Raw genomic sequence first — 9778 nt, 5'->3', positions numbered from 1 at the left:
CCTGCTTGTGAGTGAGGGAATGATGGAGAGGGTGAAGGGACCTGTGGAGGTCGGGCTGACGGGCTTGGCCTGGAACTTAGGATCCCAAGGCCTGGAGAGCCTCTAGCCGCAGACCATGTCTCCTGCCCAGAGGGGAGGCCTCCTTACCCTCGGTCATGGGTGGATCACGCCTCCTCCATTCAGACCCACGGGCACAGGTGGTGGTCCCTGCACGACTCCTGGAAGGACAGCTGGGGTAGGGTCCCATCTTGAAACTACTCGTCCCTCTGGAATCCACTGCTCACATGAACCAGCGTCAGCTTTAGCTTCCAGAGAAATTGTCTGAGCTTGTGAAGGTGTCAGCAGTGACAGGAACTGGGGGAGGGGGAACAGGGTGGCAGAAGGGACTTGGGGGGAGAGGGGGAAGGGTGTTGTCAGCCGGAGCTGTCTGGGAGGCTGCATTAGTGTTCTGTTGCTGTCATCATACATTTCATGACCTAAAACAGCACACAGGTGCTATCTACAGCTCTGTGGGTCGAGGTCTGATAGGATCTCACTGGCTAAGGTCCAGTCTCCCCAGAGCTGCATTCCTTCGGAGGCTGCAGGAGATTCTGTAGCCTTATCTTTTCCAGCTTCCAGAGGCTTCCTCATTCCCTGGCCCATGGCCGCCGCCTCCATCCTCGAAGCCAGCACAGCACATCTCTGACTCTGTTACCACTCTTCTCTGACCTAACTAGGGAGGAGTCTCCCCTCCCAAGGACCCGTGTGATGGGATGGGGCCTCCCCAGATAGTCCAGGAGGCCCTACCCTGAATCCTACCTGCAGAGCACTCTGTCCATGGAAGGCGACTCAGGTCCAAGGATTGGGATGTGGGCGCCCAGGGGCCACTGCTCCACCGCACCCGTCTCAGCCCTCTCACCTCTCGCCCCACACGCTGACACTGAGTTTTTGCTTCCTCCTCTGGGTGAGCCCAGCTCAGGACACTTTTGTGGCCAGTGAGGATGGGCCTGCAGTTGGCATTCGGGGAAGATGGCTGGGTGAGTGGGTCTTGCCTTTCCACTCTACCCCATGCACGCTGGCCTGGCCCCCCGATGCCCTCCCTCTCTCTAGGGGAAACCTAACCTCTTTCTGCTAAACCCCCAGATGGGATGAGCGTGGAATGTTTGTGGCCTGATGGGTGCAGAGGTACAGGGCGTGGTTCTTGAACACCCTGAAGTGGTGTGAGATGCAAGAGGGCTTAGGGACACCCGTAGGCACCTCCTGAGCACCGGTTCAGGTTGCCCAGCACCCCGATCTTCGCAGCCATGAGAGCTCTCTGAGGTAGTCTAGCCTCCAGTTGGCCTGTGAGCAGACAACCTCAGAAGAAAACGGCTCTGCCAAGCCTCACAGCTAAGCAGAGGGGAATCAAATTGGAAAAAATATCTGACGTCCTCTTGCTAAGGATGGGGTGGGGGAAGGGCAGACACAGACTGGATTCCTCTCCACTGAGTAGAGTTTCCTCTTCAGTGAAACCGGGGTGACATTCCTATGCCCTGTGGCCATTGTCAGAAATTCAAGGAGATAATTTAAATTCTTTGTAAGGTGCTAGGTGTCAGGTGGCTTTTATCACAGTTAGGGTCCCACCCTCAGGTGGGCTGCCGTGCCCAGAGGGCACAGGGAACCCCAGGTTTGGACGGGGCCAGTGGTCTAGGCGGGCTCTCTGCTCCTGCCCTTACGTTGAGGGCCTGTCTCTGAGTCTTGGGCGAGACTGTTGGGTTGGCAAACAATAACAGTAAATTTGGGGTTTTCCTTTGACTGGGTTAGAGGCAGGAAATGCGGAGGGCTGTGGATGACGAGTGGGTAGGTCTGTCTGCTCAAGGTGTGAAGGAAATTCAGTTATTCAAGGGTGGCAGTCCCATCTACTGGCGGATGTAAACAAACCTGCTGGGCACCCCCCCACCCCCCCTCCCCCCCCAGCTCTTTCTCTTGAAGCCCAAGTTTGGGGGCCTCAGCCATCAAAAGGGGAGTCTGGCTGAGTGTGGAAGTAGCCAGTCACTTGGAAGGGACACCGGGCTCCAGCTCTGGGGGGTCCCTGTGGGTGAATTCATCAACCTCTCCTCTCCCTGCATTCAATCCATCAGGCTGGTGTAAAGAGGCCTACCCACTAACTCACTACACACCCAGGCACTTACGTATGGACTATGCATACGTGCGAGGCCTGGTTCCTGCTTGGTTCCTAGTCAGCGAGACACAAAACACGTGTGCAGCAGTGAGAGGCCTGGTCCTTTCTCTGCGTCCATGGCATGGGCACACTTTGTGGTCTGAATCGACCCGTTTGAAACTGCTCCACACAGTGAGGGGTGCGCCATCCAAGCCCAGGGGGCCCAGGGCAGCCTCTTAGGGCTCTAGAGCAGCGGTTCTCAACCTGTGGGTTGAGACCCCTTTGGTGGTCGAACGACCCTTTCACAGGGGTCGCCTAAGACCATCCTGCATATCAGATATTTACATTACGATTCATAACTGTAGCAACATGACAGTTATGAAGTAGCAACGAAAATAATTTTATGGTTGGGTCACAATATGAGGAGCTGTATTTAAAGGGCCAGAAGGTTGAGAACCACTGCTCTAGAAGCTTTGAAATGGGAGAGATGAGTAAGGTCAGGAGTGGGCCCGGTGTCCTCGTTTTACGGATGAAGCCCTCATGTCCATGCCTTGTTGGGGATAATATCTGTCCTCCCCGCACCCAAGCACCTGAGGATAAACAGCCACCAGGGACTTGGAGAGGCGGGAAGCACTAAAGATGCGTGACAATGACAGGGCTGTGCCCTGAGCCCTTTGCGGCCGCCCTTCTAGCAGGGTCAGCGCTTTGGCCTCGGCCCGAGCTGCTCTTTGAGAAGACTTCCCCCACTCTCCAAGAGTAAAGATGCTAGCACCTCGTTCAGCTCATCTTGAGCACCTACTATGTGCAACGCCCAGCTTCCAGGACATTGGGGTGACATGGATGAGTACGAAGTGGGTCTGACCCTTAGGTGGCTCCGTCCGGAGAGAAGGCAGGGAGAACCAACCTCAGAACAGCGGGTGTGTGGTGCCGAAGGAGGAGCTACTCAGGCGGAGAGCCAGGCGCGATGGTTTTGATGGTAGAAAATGAGGGAAGTAGGGCCGTTGTCTTCCTTCTCCGGGTCTCTGTTCACCCCATCTGTCCTCTGGTTGGAACTGCTGTCTGCTTGTCCCTCTGGCCTGACCTTTCACCCATCAGCCCTGTCGGTGGGAAATCTGACTTACCCGCCGGGGGTGTTCTCGGCGTTTTCTGCCCATTTTCTCTTTCCCGCCTCTCCAACCTGGATTCCCCTCATTCAGCAGGCTTGCTTCCCCAAAACCAAACCTTGGGAGAGCAGGGATTCCCCCCTGCTCTTCAGTTCATTAAGTTTTCAAGAAGCCTTACGAAATGACACCTTAGATCACATTTAGTGATACGTTTTACAAATCCTTGTAGAAAAGGACTTCACATGAGATTGGAGGGGGGTCCTTCGGAAAATCGGGATGAATGGTTGTCCAGGGCTTCTTTGCTCCTGTCCCCTCTGAGGATCACCCCGGTTCACGGTCCTTATACCACTCAGCGTCTCAAACACAGGCCCCTGGGAGCTTCCCGGTTACACATACACATTGTAATGTGCCCCAGCTTCCACACTTTCTTATTTTCTGCACACCAGCGTTTCCAACCTGGGGTTACCTTGGAACGCCCATCCATCCACTGGAGAGAATAGTTCTTGCTCCGAAGGGAAGTTCCTGCCCAAAGCCTCTGGCCGAGGAAAGCCGAGGCTGTCAGGCCTGTAGGATTCCAGGTGGGGCTGCAGGGGGCGCGGTGCTGCTGGGAGCCCCTGGAGCTTGTGGCACAGAACTGCCATGCAAATGCCCTTGTTTGCATAATTTTCTTGCTCTAAGGGACAGTGAACTTTCCTACCCCATCCAATACCCCTGCCAGGATTTGCAAGTGAAATACTGGGACTGGCTTTCCCCCTTTGCCATGTCTCTCCCCTCCCTAGTCCTCTCCCTCAGGCTCTGTCCCTCAGGCGCTGTGTGATAGCTGGTGCTCTGATCCTAGGGGAGCAGCGCTCCTGAGGCCCCGTGATGCCAAGTATCGGCAGATGTTATGCAAATGGACCCGTAGGTGGGGGGCTCTGGCCAGACTGAGCCCAGGCCAGTCGCTAGTTCAGGCCACTGCTGTTTGAGGCCATGTGAAACGTGACCGTGGTCCTTCCTCAATCCCCACAGCTGTGGGACTCTGGTTCATCAAATAGTTAGAGCTTCCTCCCTCAGGGTAGGAGGCCTCTAGTTTCAAAATGAACTGCATTCTCCCAGCCCTTCTTCTCTGATTTGGAGACGTGTGGTTCTGAACTCACCAGTTGGAGGTTTGCTTTTCAAAGAAACCACGACTTCATCTGAGTCTGACCCAGACCTTGGTTAGCTGTGACTGGAGCCTGTGGTACATGGCGAGCTGGTGTTTATAGTAAGACCTGGAGGGGACATGGGTTTCTGGTAGCTGTCTCCTTTTCTGGTCAGAAACCTGTTCTAAGGAAAAGGCCCTCATAGTGAGACTCTAGCCTTACCTCTCACCCACTCACAGGGGGACTAGAGCAGGCCATTCTCTGAGCTGGTCTGCAAGAAAGAGAAAGAATAGAGAGAGATCCAGACTGGTCTCATCTGATTTCACGTTCTAAAAGTGACAGCTGGTGCTCAGTATCTGTTGGACGATGAATGCATCTAAAGAACCATTAACACAAGCAACTTCATGAACTCAAACATCAAAGTGATTATATACACACAATTATATATGCACACAGTGTGAAATGTGGAAGTTCTTCATAACCACACCCAACTATGTCAACTCCCAAAATAACTCCGTTAGCAGTTTGATTTTTTTTTATCCAACTTTACAAAAATTTTCTATTAATTTATCTGCATACATATATGTTAGGGTTTGGCCCATGATGTGGGCTCTCAAAGAATTCACAACTAAAAGAAGAGATTAGAGGCAGTTTATTTTTACTTTCCAAGGGAGGAAAGGGCTGGTGCCTTGCTAATCAATACAGGGCAAGTAACAAAGGGTGGCTTTCCCCTTTAAAGAGTAATGGCTGCTGTTGCTAGGTGACAAGGAAGGGAGGAGGATTTGGGGCTGAAGTTGAACAGACATCAGGGGGGTTGTCTTGAAAAGTTATAGCTTGTTTCCTTTCCAGGAGATAGTCCAGCAGATGTCCTAGGGAGGTGTCTTATCAGTATTTTCCCCAAGCCTATGAAACATGCTTAGAGCAAAGTTATGAAGAGTTCAAAAGAGGCTTGTTTGAAGGGGAGAGGGAAGGGAGCTTTCTACTAACTAGAGACTCCTTGGTGTGAATTATCCTTAGGTTCTGAAAACAGCAGGGAGGAGGGGGGTGCAAGAATGTAGCCTTGAGAGTAGCTTGTCTTGTCTTGCAGTTTGAACAGAGGGGCTGTATGAATCAGAGGATCTAACAATCTTGGTGTTTAACTACCAGGTGCTTCCCATAAATTGCAGAAGGCCACAAAGAAAAAGAATCCTGCAGGCCTGTCCTTAAAATATATGCTTGTAAACACAGGTGAGAAATTTCTTATAACAAGTATAAATGGAATCATTAGGCCTATTGTTCAGCAAGTTACTTTTTTAAAAAGTTGTAGTGAAATAGACTTAAAATTTACCATCTTAATTATTTTTAAGTGTACCCTTCAGTAATGTTAAGTATATTCACATTGTTTTGCAATCAGTCTCTAGAAATTTTTCATACCAGTTAACATGCTACTTGCTTTTTCAACTTAGCTTATCTTAGTGAGTGTTCATGACAGGATGCGGAACCATCCTATCTCTTTTAATAACAGGTGCAGAGTATTCCACAGTATGGATGCACTATCATTTATTTAACTATCTGCTAAGAATATGCTTCACTTATTTACATTGTTTTACTATAAGAATTAATGTGGTAAACATCTTGTACAATATCTTTGTGCACATGTGTAAGAATTTCTGTATGATGGATCCCAAGAAAAAGATAGTTAGATCAAAGGGTATATACAATTTAGGTTTTAGCAGGTACTGCCAAAAAGACAGTATCAATTTATTAATGAATGCACTTTGCATGTTGCTTTCTGGACGAGAGTCCATGAAAGAATTTGCTGTCAGCAGTGGGGCAATTTGGGGCTAGAATAAGAGGACATTTGAAGCACTTCCCCAAACTGACAAGTGCATACCCTTGGTAGCATTGTGGGCGACTGGAAAAATCAGATCTGGAGGGGGCAAGGGGATTCCTTCAGCCTCTCCCCATGTCAGCTGCTCTGCTCACCAAATTATGCTTATTTGCATATATTTTGAATGTGTAGGCAGAATGGCTCAGAGACAAATCTGAGATTCAGTCTTGTTCAGCCTCCTTCTGGTTTCTGATCTTCAGCAGGTTACCTGACCCACTTCTCAGACGGGAAAGTGAGTGCCCCTGGTGGGAGCACCAAGGAGATGACAGTGTGCAAATGACTTGGACATGAGGCAGACTGGCAGGTGTGTAGGAGAGGCCCAGAGTGAGTGGGGGGGTTCCTGGGGAGGGGTCCCCTCTCATTAGGGAGGTCAAGGAAAGAAAGGCACATGGCAGAGGAGGGGGTGCTGACTCAGGGACCTAGGTGTTATTGGGGACACAGGAGACATACAAGGATTTTTTTCCTACTAGACAGGAGCTCAACCACATTCCCCTCTAAAACCCTTTAGGGGATGCTGATGGTGTGCCAACCCTCTGCTGGCTACTGAGTCTGAGGAATAGGGTGTGTGGTCAGTAGCTCAGATGCACCCTGCACAGGAGAAAGCCTTGGAGTTGTATTGCACTTGGGTCTAAACTATGGGCAGGCAACTTGACCTCTTGAACCTGAGCTTATCAACCAGTGCAATTAGGATAATAATCATGGAACCCCACAATTATTAATACAATTATTAATTATAATTCAGTTATTTATTATAGTATCTATGCATTAATTACATTAGAATTTGTCTTATATGATTAGTTATAAATCAATAATTATTAATACTATTATGATGCTAATTAATTATTGGTTATGAGAAGGTGTCTCCAATTCCAGCATGATCACCGCAGGGTCCCAGCTGCTGGGCCCCGAAGCCCATTGCTGCATCTGCACTGAGGCCATGTTTCTTGCCTACTCTCCACCAGTGACGGCACAGCAGGGACGCCAAAGCGCATCGGTTCTGGGGAAACCAGGACCCTAGTGATGGCTGGCTTTGGCTGGAGGATTCCCTGGCAATTCTGCGAACCTTCCAGAGATTGCTCAGTAGTCCAGCAAACTTACACTCCTGTCCTTGTTCCTCTCAGTGGGGGCTGGGCATGGTCTGGTGGCTCCCCTATCCCTTCCCGCTTCCTCCCAGCCCGGCCTGGCTCCCCTCCTATTTTCTCTCATAAAGACATTTCTCCTAACAAGACCTTTGCCTGTCATTTTGGCACCTGTTTCTCAGAGGACCCAGACTAACATAACATCTGCCTCTTAGGTTGTGGTGAAGATCAAATGAAAAGTATGAAAACTTGAGCACAATGCCTGGCACTTACCCCTCACTATCACACACCGGGGTAATTGGTGCCATTACTGTACCAGCGCATGCAGATGGATTTAACTAAAAAGGAGAGTTTGGGTTTTGGAATTAGAAATGTGTCTTTCTGCCCCTTCCCTGCTTCATTTCCCCCTGTGCTCTCTACTCCCCCCACCACTCATTCCCCGACACGTGTCTTTTTATAACAGTGGCAGCTGTGGTGGCCTGGGTGGGCAACCAGGTGATTACCATTATGTGGCTTTGCCTGAGATAGGGGGCCACTAATGTTCTGCTGCAGGAATATTTAGACCCACTTGTGGTGGCTCATTAGCCCAGCAGAGAGGACCCCACCCATGCGGGCACGTGGACTTGCTGGGAGGAAGTGTGAGTAGCTGGGTGGGTCCCTAGGTGGGTGTTGGCAGCCAGGCAGAGTTGGGGGCCCAGGGAGGATGGTGGGAAGCCAGTATATCTTCTAGTAAAACAGGGGTCATGAGAAATGAGGGTGAGTCACAGGGTTTCTCTCAAAACCCCGGTGCCCCTGATATTTAGAATGAGCTGAGAGAGGAGCCCGCCAGGCCCAGTTCTAAGAATGTGACCCTCTTCCTTCCCTCCCACAGCTGCCAAAATTAATCAGGCTCCTGACTTTGGGGGTATTGCTCTCTTCTCTTAGAATAATTTTTCTTTTTCTCAAAGAAAACTGCTGGGTTATATCCCAGCAAAGGAGGCCGCAGAGATTAGGGCTGATTGGAAGGAAATGTGAGAGCAGTTGTGTCTAGTTTGGGTTTTAGCTAATCAGTGTCAACTCTCAGGCCAGTTCCAGGACATGTGAATGAAAGCCCAGTGAAGGAACCACCCAACCCAACTCAGAAGCCCCTGGTCCCCTTTGAGACAGTCTCTTCTATTTTGGATTCGGACCTCCAAAAACCCTATAAGGTAGTGGTGTTACTGCCCCATTTTACAGATTTGTACACTGAGGCTCGGCTTGATAAGTATCTATTAAACAAGCCGTTGCAGGACCCTGATGTTCAACAGAAGTTTACAGCCCATTGGAACACCCGCCAAAGGCACGGAGGAGGCAGCCAAAGCCTCAGGCTCAGAGAAGCTGTTTAGGGAACTAAACTCAGCATTGGCCATTTTGTGCCCCTCCCCCAAGATGGAATGTTACTTCTTGAGATAAATGCACAACTCATTTCCCTTAGGTTTTGTTCATGGGCCACTTTTTCAATGATGCCTACCCTATTGCTCTATTTAAAACTGCAATCTTCTCTCCCACTCCTGCCTCCCCACTCTGGGCACTCTGTTACCCTCCATGGCTTTATTTTTAAAAATTGCTTGTTTTTATTGAAATATAATGTCCATAAAAAAGTTACCCTATCCCCTAGCCGGTTTGGCTCAGTGGATAGAGCATCAGCCTGGAAACTGAAGGGTCCCAGGTTCGATTCCGGTCAAGGGCACATGCCCGGGTTGTGGGCTCAGTCCCCAGTGGGGGACTTGCAGGAGGCAGCCAATCCATGATTCTCTCTCATCATGGATGTTTCTATCTCTCTCTCCCTCTTCCTTCCTCTCTGAAATCAATAAAAATATATTTTAAAAAAAAGTTACCCTACTTAATTCCCCCACCCCTACTCTCCCATAGAACTGATCACCTTCTAATAATCTATATAATTTACTTATTTATAACGACTGGAATGGATGGTCAACAGAGCAGGAATTTGTGTCTGCTTTATTTACTGCTATATTCCCCAGCGTCTGGCACATAGTAGGCCCTCAAATATTGGCTGAACGTTGGCGGAAACTTTGTAGTGTCAGGTACTCTTTGTAGGGAATGCACTTAACAGTTTCGTCAAGAGCAACACCAGGTGATGTCTGAGTAAGTGTCAAAGGGTGTGGTGGAGACAGCCATAGGCCTGGCGGGAGCAGGCCCCACAGCTCTGTGACACACCCAGGAAGGCCTCCTGCACGAGGTTAGCTGGCACCATGGTACTTTGAGCTCTCCTGTCACCGGAGATAGCGCCTCCTTCCCTCTGTCAGCCCCAGGACCTCCACTACTGTTTGAGCCTATTTCCTCTTGTTCTGCCCTTAGTGGGTCCTGTGGCAGTGACCGCACAAACCATTCCCACACATTTCATTCCTCAACCCCATGGCCCAGCAGGCGAGCTGAGGTGGCCAAAGACAAATTGCCCACAGGCTTGTGCACCCCGGGAGGGGCGGGGGAGGGGGGCAAGCTGAAAA

The sequence above is a fragment of the Myotis davidii genome, unplaced genomic scaffold (assembly GCF_000327345.1).
Source record: "Myotis davidii unplaced genomic scaffold, ASM32734v1 scaffold710, whole genome shotgun sequence".
Classification (NCBI taxonomy): Eukaryota; Metazoa; Chordata; class Mammalia; order Chiroptera; family Vespertilionidae; genus Myotis; species Myotis davidii.
The sequence above is the reverse complement of the archived record's forward strand: the minus strand, read 5'-3'. Positions refer to the sequence as shown.